The sequence below is a fragment of the Salvelinus alpinus genome, chromosome 9 (genome assembly GCF_045679555.1).
Source record: "Salvelinus alpinus chromosome 9, SLU_Salpinus.1, whole genome shotgun sequence".
Classification (NCBI taxonomy): domain Eukaryota; kingdom Metazoa; phylum Chordata; class Actinopteri; order Salmoniformes; family Salmonidae; genus Salvelinus; species Salvelinus alpinus.
This window is the reverse complement of record NC_092094.1, coordinates 60,630,234-60,642,878: the sequence shown is the minus strand read 5'-3', so window position 1 is coordinate 60,642,878 and position 12,645 is coordinate 60,630,234.

The window sequence follows — 12,645 nt, the reverse complement described above, 5'->3', positions numbered from 1 at the left end:
ACTTTAAGGTAGATTGGCCAGACGAAAGCCACTCCTCAGTAAAAGGCACACGACAGCCCGCTTGGAGTTGACCAAAAGGCAACTAAAGACTGTCAGACCATGAGAAACAAGATTCTCTGGTCTGATGAAACCAAAATTGAACTCTTTGGCCTGAATGCCAAGCGTCACATCTGGAGGAAACCTGGCACCATCCTTACGGTGAAGTATGGTGGTGGCAGCATCATGCTGTGGGGATGTTTTTCAGCGACAGGGACTGGTAGACTAGTCAGGATCGAGGGAAAGATGAACGGCGCAAAGTACAGAGAGATCGTTGATGAAAACCTGCTCCAGAGTGCTCATGACCTCAGACTGTGGTGAAGGTTCACCTTCCAACAGAACAACGACCCTAAGCACACAGCCAAAACAAAGCAGGAGTTTCAGGACAAGTCTCTGAATGTCCTTGAGCGGCCCAGCCAGAGTCCGGACTTGAACCCAATCGAACATCTCTGGAGAGACCTGAATATATCTGTGCAGCAACTCTCCCCATCCAACCTGACAGACCTTGAGAGTATCTGCAGAGAAGAATGGGAGAAACTCCCCAAATACAGGTGTGCCTAGCATGTAGCATCATACCAAGGAAGACTTGAGGCTGTAATCGCTGCCAAAGGTGCTTCAACAAAGTACTGAGTAAAGGGTCTGAATACTTATGTAAATGTGATATTTTAGGTTTTATTTTGAAATTAGTAACAGTCTCAGTCTCTCGGTCCCAACTTTGATGCACCTGTACTGACCTTGCCTTCTGGATGATAGCGGGGTGAACAGGCAGTGGCTCGGGTGGTTGTTGTCCTTGATGATCTTTTTGGCCTTCCTGTGACATCGGATGGTGTAGGTGTCCTGGAGGGCAGGTAGTTTGGCCCCGGTGATGCATTGTGCAGACCTCACTACCCTCTGGAGAGCCTTACGGTACAGGAGAGGGCTGAGAACGCACCCTTGTGGGGCCCCAGTGTTGAGGATCAGCGGGGTGGAGATATTGTTTCCTACTCTCACCACCTGGGGGCGTCGCGTCAGAAAGTCCAGGACCCAGTTGCACAGGGCGGGGTCGAGACCCAGGGTCTCGAGCTTAATGACGAGTTTGGAGGGTACTATGGTGTTAAATGCTGAGCTGTAGTCGATGAACAGCATTCCTACATTCCTCTTGTGCAGATGGGTTAAGGCAGTGTGCAGTGGGATTGTGATTGCGTCATCTGTGGACCTACTGGGGCGGTAAGCAAATTGGAGTGGGTCTAGGGTGTCAGGTAGGGTGGAGGTGATATGATCCTTGACTAGTCTCTCAAAGCACTTCATGATGATGGAAGTGAGTGCTACGGGGCGATAGTCGTTTAGCTTAGTTACCTTAGCTTTCTTGGGAAGAGGAACAATGGTGGCCCTCTTGAAGCTTGTGGAAACAGCAGACTGGGATAGGGATTGATTGAATATGTCCGTATAAACACCAGCCAGCTGGTTTGCGCATGCTCTGAGGATGTGGCTAGGAATGCCATCTGGGTCGGCAGCCTTGCGAGGGTTAACACGTTTAAATGTTTTATTCACGTTGGCTGCGGTGAAGGAGAGCCCGCAGGTTTTGGTAGCGGGCTGTGTCGGTGGCACTGTGTTGTCCTCAAAGCGAGCAAAGAAGCTGTTTAGTTTGTCTGGGAGCAAGACATCGGGGTCCGCGACGGGGCTGGTTTTCTTTTTGTAGTCCGTGATTGACTGTAGACCCTGCCACATACCTCCCGTGTCTGAGCCGTTGAATTGCGACTCTACTTTGTCTCTATACTGACGCTTAGCTTGTTTGATTGCCTTGCGAAGGGAATAGCTACACTGTTTGTATTCGGTCATGTTTCCGGTCGCCTTGCCCTGATTAAAACATGTGGTTGGCGCTTTCAGTTTTGCGCTTATGCTGCCATCAATCCACGGTTTCTGGTTGGGGAAGGTTTTAATAGTCGCCATGGGTACAACATCACTGATGCCACTTGCATTAATAAACTCGCTCACCGAATCAGTGTATACATCAATGTTGTTGTTTGATGCCACCCGGAACATATCCCAGTCCACGTGATCGAAGCAATCTTGAAGCGTAGAATCAGATTGGTCGGACCAGCGTTGAACAGACCTGAGCACAGGCGTTTCCTGTTTTACATTTAAGTCATTTAGCTGACGCTCTTATCCAGAGCGACTTACAAATTGGAAAGTTCATACATATTCATCCTGGTCCCCCCGTGGGGAATGAACCCACAACCCTGGCGTTGCAAGCGCCATGCTCTACCAACTGAGCCACACGGGACTGTTTTAGTTTCTGTCTATAGGCTGGGAGCAACAAAATTAAGTCCTGGTCAAATTTGCCGAAAGGAGGGTGAGGGAGGGCTTTGTATGTGTCGCGGAAGTTAGAGTAACAGTGAACCAGGATTTTGCCAGCCCGGGTCGCGCATTCGATATGCTGATAAAATTTAGGGAGCCTTGTTTTCAGATTAGCCTTGTTAAAATCCCCAGCTACAAAAAAATACAGTTTCAGGATATGTAGTTTCCAGTTTACATTGAGTCCAATGAAGTTCTTTCAGGGCCGTCGAGGTGTCTGCTTGGGGGGGGGGCATACACGACTGTGATTATAATAAAAGAGAATTCTCTTGGTAGATAATGCGGTTGGCATTTGATTGTAAGGAATTCTAGGTCAGGTGAACAAAAGGACTTGAGTTCCTGTATGTTGTTATGATCACACCACGACTCGTTAATCATAAGGCATACAACCCCGCCCTTCTTCTTACCAGAGAGATGTTTGTTTCTGTCGACACGATGCATGAAGAAACCAGGTGGCTGTACCGACTCTGATAACGTATCCCGAGTGAGCCATGTTTCCGTGAAACAGAGAATGTTACAATCTCTGATGTCTCTCTGGAAAGCAACCATGTTCGGATTTCGTCTACTTTCTTGTCAAGAGACTGGACATTGGCGAGTAGTATACTCGGGAGCGGTGGGCGAAGTGCCCGTCTACGGAGCCTGACCAGAAGACCGCTCCGTCTACCCCTTCTGCGGCGCCGTTGTTTTGGGTCGCCTGCTGGGATCCGATCCATTGTCCTTGGTGGTGTACCAAACATAGGATCCGCTTCGGGAAAGTCGTATTTCTGGTCATAATGTTGGTAAGTTGACGTTGCTCTTATATCCAATAGTTCCTGCCGGCTGTATGTAATAAGACTTAAGATTTCCTGGGGTAACAATGTAAGAAATAATACATTAAAAAACGAAATACTGCATAGTTTCCTAAGAACGCGAAGCGAGGCGGCCATCTCTGTCGGCGCCGGAAGTGTTGTCCTTCTATCAAGAGAGAATTGCCTGGAATGCGTAAATTCAGGCTTTTATTGAGATATGTTATATTTTGAGAATTCCATTTTTTCATTTTAAAGATTGGCTGTATATCCTTTAAAGGAGAAGTTAACTTTTTTTTTTACAACCAAATCTGTATTTTGGATGTTAATGGCATATTATTGAAGTGTCCAGACCCTTTTTTTTTTTTTTTTTTTTTGAGACACTTACTCCAACCAGTGATAAACTTCCTCATCCTCATCTATCATGACTCAGGGTGAGACCCAGATGCAGACACGTGAGGCAGATGGTTCAAGTCTCAGAGATTTATTGAGTACACAGTGGTAGGCCAAAGGCAGGTCCAGGGCAGGTAGAGGTCAGTCATCCAGGGCAGAGTAAGTATGGTACAGAACGGCAGGCAGGCTCAGGGTCAGGGCAGGCAGAGGTCAGTAATCCAGGGCAGTGTCAGAAAGGTACAGAATGACAGGCAGGCTCAGGGTCAGGGCAGGAGGAAAGGTCAAAACCAGAAGAACAGGGACTAAAGCAAACAGGAGTACGGGGGGAAAAAACACGCTGGTAGGCTTGACGAGACGAGACGAACTGGCAACAGACACACAGAAAACACAGGTATAAATGCAGAGGGGATAATGGGAGACACCTGGTGGTGGGTGGAGACCAGCACAAGACAGGTAAAACAGATCAGGGTGTGACAGTATAGGGGCTTAAATAAATAAAAACTGTCTGGACACTTATATAACATGCCATTTACATCGCAAATACAGATTTGGTTGTAAAAAGTAAACTTCTCCTTTAAGCTGGCATTGTGTTGTGAATGAATGCAGAGTTGGTCTGTTGTTGTCTTTTCACCTTCGATGAAAGGGGTTTTGATTCTATTTGCAATATTTTTCCTTGTCCTTGACTTTCATTTTGTGTATAATGAGTATTGATTTATTTTAATGATATGTAGAGATAAAGGACTATATTGTTCCTTCCTGTAGTTGAACAGTGACTCTATCTAAATGAGAAATAAATGCAAGTACAATGCAACCTCATAACAGTCTCTTCTTCTTTGTGGTGATTTTATAATAAATAATACAAATAAATAATTGTTTTGATTTATATAGCATTTTACCACCTAGATGCTCAAATGACAGCTCTGTGGCATGGGATGGTCGGCCCACCACTTTAAGCTCAACCTCGACAAGACAGAGCTGCTTTTCCTCCCGGGGAAGGCCTGCCCGCTCCAAGACCTCTCGATCACGATTGACAACTCCACGGTGTCCCCCTCCCAGAGTGCAAAGAACCTTGGCGTGACCCTGGACAACAACCTGTTGTTCTCTGCAAACATCAAAGCAGGGACTTTCTCTTGCAGGTTCACGCTCAACAACATCCATAGAGGGCGACCCTACCTCACACAGGAAGCGGCGCAGGTCCTAACCCAGGCACTTGTCATCTCCTTTTCTGGATTATTGCAACTCTCTATTGGCTGCGCTCACCGCTTGTGCCATCAAACCCCTGCAAATGATACAGAACGTTGCAGCCCGCCTTGTGTTCAACCTTCCTATGGTCTCCTATGTTACCCCGCTCCTCTGCACACTCCACTTGCTTCCAGTCGAAGCTCGCATCCACTACAAGACCATGGTACTTGACTACGGAGCGGCAAGAGGAACTGCCGCTTCAGGCTATGCTCAAACCCAACATCCCAACCCAAAGACTCCGTTCTGCCACCTCTGGTCACTTGGCTCTCCCAGTCCTACATGAGTGCAGCTCCCACTCAGCCCAGTCCAAGCTCTTCTCTGTCCTGGCACCCCAATGGTAGAACCAACTTCCCCCTGAAGCGAGGACAGCAGAGTACCTGTCCATCTTCTAAAAACATCTGAAACCCGACCTCTTCAAAGAGTATCTTAAATGATCCCACAGCGCTCCATGCACCTGTGGTTTACTGACTGAACTCTAGCTGATTAAACACAGTATGCATCTCACACAGGATTACATCTTTGTCATCTTCAACACCATTGTCTTACACCACCTGTCCGAAGACAATGGTTCATAACCATATCATGTTTTGGTAAAGGGGAACATTTTGGTAACACTTCCTTTAAAGCCTGCAGGTGTAATGTGCATGCATGGCTCCCTTGTAATGTCTAATTATCATCTCATAATGATCCTGACTAATTGCAAATCTTCATTTGTAAAGTTCAAACTTTAAAGTGCTGGAGGGCCATAACTGCAGCCACTGGCAGAGAACAATAATGAGTTTTCTTCTAGTGGCTGGTCTATTACACTCTCAGGCTGTGGTGGAAAATCTCCTTTAAAAAGGGCTTATTGCTGTGGTAAACACGCACACACACACACAGGGGGTTTACTCCTGTCGGAACTCGACCAGTCCTCTGACAAGAAGCTCATTCAAACACAGCCAAGATTCCACATCAAAGGATCCCACTCTTCCCCCTTCAATAAAGTGTCTGTGATTGCATGAATCAAATAGATGACCATATAGGTTGTATTGGATGTTATTGAGGTCGCTTCAGTAGATCTTTATGTTCATCAATGCATGATGAGACTTCCAGAGATTTGGTGGAATGCGAGAGGGAAGAAATAAAGAAGAAAGAGGGGATCCAGTCAATGATAAGCAGCAGGTGAAGTGACCTGACAAGTGAGGAGTGAGAGAGAAGTAGAGAGGAGAATAGAGGAGAGGAGAGAAGAGAGGGGGGAAAGGAAAGGAGCACAGAGGAGAAGAGAAAGCAAATGACGTGGGGGTTTAGTCCAATACTCCTTAATTAGTTTCATCCTGGCAGTCCATGTGTTGTGCCAAAGAGTTTGTTGCTTGGTCAACAGGTGGCTGTATAGAAATAAAGACTGGCTGCATCCCAAATGACACCCTAATTCCTATGTAGTGCACTACTTTTGACTAGAGCCCCATGGGTCCAGGTCAAAAGTACTGCACTATATAGGGAATAGGATGCCATTGGGACACAGCCAGCGTGTTGGAGCCAGCAGCCCAATGACGTCAGCACAGAGAGAGACTGGCAGTCCTGTTAGGGAAGGAACTCTCCATTTCCGGTAGGGTGTCTGGTAAGGGAAAGGAGGCTGATGTGTAGAACAAATGAGACTTTTTAAAAAGAGAATGGTGTTGCTAAGGAAAGAGATGAGTCAGATAGGAATCAGGGAGGGGGAAGAGTGAGAGGTATGGGGAGAGCGAGGAAGGGGGAGACAGCGAAAGAGAGAGAGAAAAGGAGAGCGATACAATTGAAAATGGAGAAAGGAAGAGAGATGAAGTATAGGATAACTAAGGATGATCGAGGAAGTAGACCTAACCTGTAAAAAATGTGACAAAAAATTTAGAAATTGTTGAACTGACATGGAATTCTCAATTGACCCAACAATTTGAATTGGAAACATAATATTGTGTGAACTTAAATATTGAAGTTTGCCTTTGCAATACAAATAGTTTTATTTATCCTTTATTTAAGCAGGGAGTAATGTGGAGTTGATCACACCAGACCCAGCAATTTTGGAACATGTGGAAACCTGCTCCACCTATTGAAATGCACCTTTTGTTAGGTAAATCATGTCATACATTTGGTGCTATGGTAGCTGAAGTTGTATATACTTTGTTGGCTTAAATCTGAAAAAAAATTATGTAACCTTTTGGACACACTGACCAAAATCAAAAAAAAAATTTGTTATAGAGCTGTCATTCTCATTGAAAGCAAGTCTAAGAAGCAGTAAATCTGTCCTATGTGTGCCCTATCTATGCTTCCCTTTCTTGTTTTGTTTTTGCGTCTTTTACTTTCGCTTTTGTACACCAACTTGTAATTGTAATTTTAATGTTTGTGCTTTTCTTAGAACTAATTTCTGTGTTCTATCAAAGCTAGTTGATGAGTTGGTTATTTGAATCAGCTGTGTAGTGCTAGGGCAAAAACTAAAATGTGCATCCAGGGGGGACAAAGGACTGAATTTGTGAAACCCTGCTCTAGTGCATGCAATCAGTATCGTCTGTGAAGGAAGAAAGAGAGTGTACAGCACGTGTCAAACTAATTCAATGGAGGGCCGAGTGTCTGCGGGTTTTAGCACCTCCCTGGTTGTCTAGGTGTTAATTGAAAAGAAAAAACAAAAAACCTGCAGACATTAGGCCCTCCATGGAATGAGTTTGACACCCCTGGTGTAGAGTGACACGCAGCGTTCAATTAGATTTGAACTGCCGGTGATGGGCAGGACTCGCCGGAGGTATGTTTGTCAATTAATTTGATCAAGCTATGATTTCTTCTTGATGTCAGGCTCATCCTGACATGACCCTCCAGCACGATAATGCCATCAGCCATACTGCTCGTTCTGTGCGTGATTTCCTGCAAAACAGGAATGTCAGTGTTCTGCCATGGCCAGCGAAGAGCCCGGATCGCAATCCCATTGAGGACGTCTGGGACCTGTTGCATCAGAGGGTGAGGGCTAGGGCCATTCCCCCCCAGAAATGTCTGTGAACTTGCAGGTGCCTTGGTGGAAGAGTGGGGTAACATCTCACAGCAAGAACTGGCACATTTGGTGCAGTCCATGAGGAGGAGATGCAGTGCAATACTTAATGCAGCTGGTGGCCACACCAGATACTGACTGTTACCCCCCCTTTATAATAATATAATAATAATAATATAATAATAATATGAATCAGAAGCATTTATTCTAGTGTCAAAATTGACTTCAAAGTGTAAATAGGATAATTTGGGTCATAAAGTCAGTCTTGTCCAAAACGGAGTTTGGTAAGTGACTGCGTCATAGTATGCATCCCCTTCCCCTCAAGAATGGTCTACCATATAACCAGTTATGCAGGGTTAAATGAATCTGTGGGCACCAGACAGATTTTGACAGCAATGCTAAAAGAATGACAGATACATTCAAAATGAGGCTACAAGGACAAAACTCTTGATGCTGCAATGATGAAAATATCTCAAAAACCAAGAGAGGAATTACTAAAATCTCAATCAATGAAGAAAAACAACGGAACCGTCTTTGGCACTAAGTACACCAAGTGTTCGGGGGAAAATGAAAGCAATCCTGATAAAGCACTGGCATATTCTGCAATCAGACAAAAAAAGAAAATCGCACACCTCTTCAAGGATCCCCCATTGGTGGTCTATAAGTGTGGTCGCATTATTGGAGATAGCTTGGTGAGATCTGACATGCCCCCTGAGCCCACCCAGACACTCTTGACACCCATTCCAAATGGGAACTACAAACGTGGCTCATGCGTACAGTGCAATAGCACTATAAAAACATCCTTCTTCACACACCCACATACAGGTCGAAAAATCCCTGTTAGGGGTATCATCTCATGCAAGACCAAGGGAGTAATCTATCTCATCACCTGTTCATGTGGAAAAGCCTCCGTAGGACAAACGAAAAGCCAATTAAAACAACGCATAGCTGAACACCACAGCTCAATCAGGTGTAAGAACATTGACTATCCAGTAGCAGTTCACTTTGTTGAAGCTAACCATCCAATCTCCTCCCTCAAATAAACAGACATTGAGCATGTTGCTCTACCAAGGAGAGGAGGTGACATCGAGATCCTACTACTACAAAGGGAGGCTTACTGGATATCCCATCTGGAAACATTGACCCCTAGTGGTCTGAATATTGACTTTGATCTCAGGACCTTATGAACAATTCTCTCTTTTATGAACAAGTCTCAAAAATGTATATATTCTTTCTACAGCTTATTAGCGTACACCCAATCCCCCTGTTGATGATGCTTATTAAGCATTAGGGTTGAACCAAAAGATTACCTGTAACAAATACAAAATGATATAGGAGATAATTAAATATGTGAAATTGAATTAAACAATAATGAATGTTGATGCTAATATTATGTACAATATTCAATTATGTTTCCATATGATACCAATAGCCTAATATATTTAATATGTCATAAACTATTGTTTTTTAACAGTTTCACTCAATTCATTCTAATTAACTTAAAATCAATTAAAATCATTATGACACATCCGTCACTATTGTCATTGGTTGCACTAATTGCACTCTACATAACTTGGTTCCAGTATTCATGACATTACCCTGAAGAAGGCACAATGATGCCGAAACGTTGGTGATTGAAATGAAATGGCTGAGCAGCCGCACACTAGCATGTCGGCTGTACTCTTTGGGCTCTGGAGCAGTGGAAACACGTTCTCTGGAGTGATGAATCACCCGTCATAATCTGGCAGCCTGAGACAATTCTGGATTTGGCGGATGCCAGGAGATTGCTACCTGCCCGAATACATAGTGCCAACTGTAAAGTTTGGTGGAGGAGGAATAATTGTTTGGGGCTGTTTTTCATGGTTTATGCTAGGCCCCTTAGTTCCAGTGAAGGGACATCTTAACGCTACAGCATACAATGACATTCTAGACGATTATGTGCTTCCAACAGTGTGGCAACAATTTAGGGAAGCCCCTTTCCTGTTTCAGCATAACAATGCCCCCATACAGAAAGTGAGGTCCATTAAGAAATGGTTTGTCGAGATCGGTGTGGAAGGACTTGACTGGCCTGCACAGAGCCCTGACCTCAACCCAATCGAACACCTTTGGGATGAATTGGAACGCTGACTGCGAGCAAGGCTTTATCGCCCAACATCAGTGCCCAACCTCACTAATGTTTTTGTGGCCGAATGGAAGTCCCCGTAGCAATATTCCAACATTTAGTAGAAAGCATACGATTTTCCAAAAATGTACCAACAAATGTAAAAACGTTTTCACTTAGTCATTATGGGGTATTGTGTATACAGAAAATCTCATTTGCATAAGTGTTCACACTACTGATATGTTAGAATCACCTTTGGCTGCGATTACAGCTGTGAGACTTTTTGGGTAAGTATCCACACCTTGATTGTACAATATTTGCCCATTACTTTGTTGATTGCCCCTCCTATATCTGTCTCTTCCTTGGTTTGATCCCTGTGTCAGCATTATGTCGGTTATTTATTAAGTGTTTAGTCCCTGTACTTGCTTCTCGTCGCCCAGTGTCTGTCCTTACAGAATGCTGACACCGCAATTTTAAACATCGGGAGTTTATCGTTTTTTGTTTTTGTTGGTAACGTCGGTTCCGGGTGCCGCTGCCAAAGGAACCGGGGGTGCCTCAGCTGGCTCGTCGGGCTTCCACACCTTAGCTGGCTCGAGAGGTTTCCTTGCCTCGGTTGGTTCGGCAGGCTCCCACCCCACGTCAGGCCTCAGACGGCTCGTCGGGCTCCCACACCTCAGCCCGCTCGTTGGGCTCCCGCGTCTTGGCTGGCCCGTCAGGCTCACCCAGGTGGGACGCCAGGTGGCGCCCCTAGAGGGGGGGGGTACTGTCACGCCTGCTATCCACTCCTCTCTGGCGCTCGAGGGTGCCAGGCTGCCCATCATTGTGCACACCTGTCACCATCATTACGCGCACCAGCGCCTCTTTGGACTCACCTGGACTCCATTACTTTGTTGATTTTCCCTCCTATATCTGTCAGCATTATTGTCGTTATGTTTCCCCCTGTCCAGACGCTGTCCTTGTTTGTTTCATGTCGGTTATTTATTACATGTTCACTCCCTGTACTTGCTTCTCGTCTCCCAGCGTCTGTCCTTACAGGTAATGTGTTGTATTGGATTTGCCCCAAACATAACACTTTGTTTTCAGGACAAAAAGTTTTAAAAAATGCCAAATTTGTTACAGTATTGCTTTTGATACTTTTGACAAGTATCTCACAAGCATATGATGAAAATAACATCTTATCTATCTATGTTACCTAACTGATTATGATTCAGCCACGACACAGAGTTCAAGTAACAGACATCTCAACATCAACTGTTCAGATGAGACTGCGTGAATCAGGCTGTCATGGTCAAATTGCTGCAAAGAAACCACTACTAAAGGACACTGGTCAGGAAGGAGACACGTTCTCCTAGAGATGAACGTACTTTGGTGCAAAAAGTGCAAATCAATCCCAGAACAACAGCAAAGGACCTTGCGAAGATGCTGGAGGAAACAGGTACAAAAGTATCTATATCCACAGTAAAACTAGTCCTATATCGATATAACCTAACCTGAAAGAAGCCACTGCTCCAAAACTGCCATGAAAAAAGCCAGACTGCGGTTTGCAACTGCACATGGGGACAAAGTTCGTACTTTTTGGAGAAATGTCCTCTGGTCTGATGAAACAAAAATAGAACTGTTTGGCCATAATGGCCATCGTTATGTTTGGAGGAAAAAGGGCGAGGCTTGCAAGCCGAAGAACACCATCCCAACCGTGAAGCACGGGGGTGGCAGCATCATGTTGTGGGGGTAATTGCTGCAGGAGGGACTGGTGCACTTCACAAACTAGATGGCATCATGAGGCAGGAAAATGATGTGGATATATTGAAGCAACATCAAGACATCAGTCAGGAAGTTTAAGCTTGGTCGCAAATGGGTCTTCCAAATGGACAATGACCCCAAGCATACTTCCAAAGTTGTGGCAAAATGGCTTATGGACAACAAAGTCAAGGTATTGGAGTGGCCATCACAAAGCCCTGACCTCAATCCCATAGAAAATGTGTGGGCAGAACTGTAAAAGCGTGTGTGAGCAAGGAGTCCTAATAACCTGACTCAGTTACACCAGCTCTGTCAGGAGGAATGGGCCAAAATTCACCCAACTTATTGTGGGAAGCTTGTGGAAGACTACCCGAAACGTTTGACCGAAGTTAAACAATTTAAAGGCCATGCTACCAAATACTAATTGAGTGTATGTACACTTCTGACCCACTGGGAATGTGATGAAATAAATAAAAGCTGAAATAAATCATTCTCTCTACTATTATTCTGACATTTCACATTCTTAAAATAAAGTGGTGATCCTAACTGACCTAAGACAGGGAATTTTTACTTGGATTAAATTTCAGGAATTGTGAAGAACTGAGTTTAAATGTATTTGGCTTAGGTGTATGTAAACTTCCGACATCAACTCTATGTGAAGGGTCATCAAGTTATAGCAGCAATCTACCTCACCAAGCCAAGTGAGAAGAATAAGAGCACAACATTGAAGCTGCCCAGAAACACCCGTTGGGGTGGTGTTGTCATCATGTTTGACAGTCTCCTGGAGGGGAAGGAGTCTCTCCAAGAAATGGCCATATCACAGTCTGCCGATATGGACAGCCCCATCAAGAGGATCCTCCTGGATGATGTATTTTGGGAGAGAGTGGTAAGCAGCCTGAATTCCTGAAACCTATAGCAATAGCCATTGCACGGATTGTGGGAGACAATGCCATCCTGTCTGATGTTCAGACTCTTCTTGCAGATGTAAGAGAAGAAATCCCTACTGTCCGTCCCACTTCACTGTT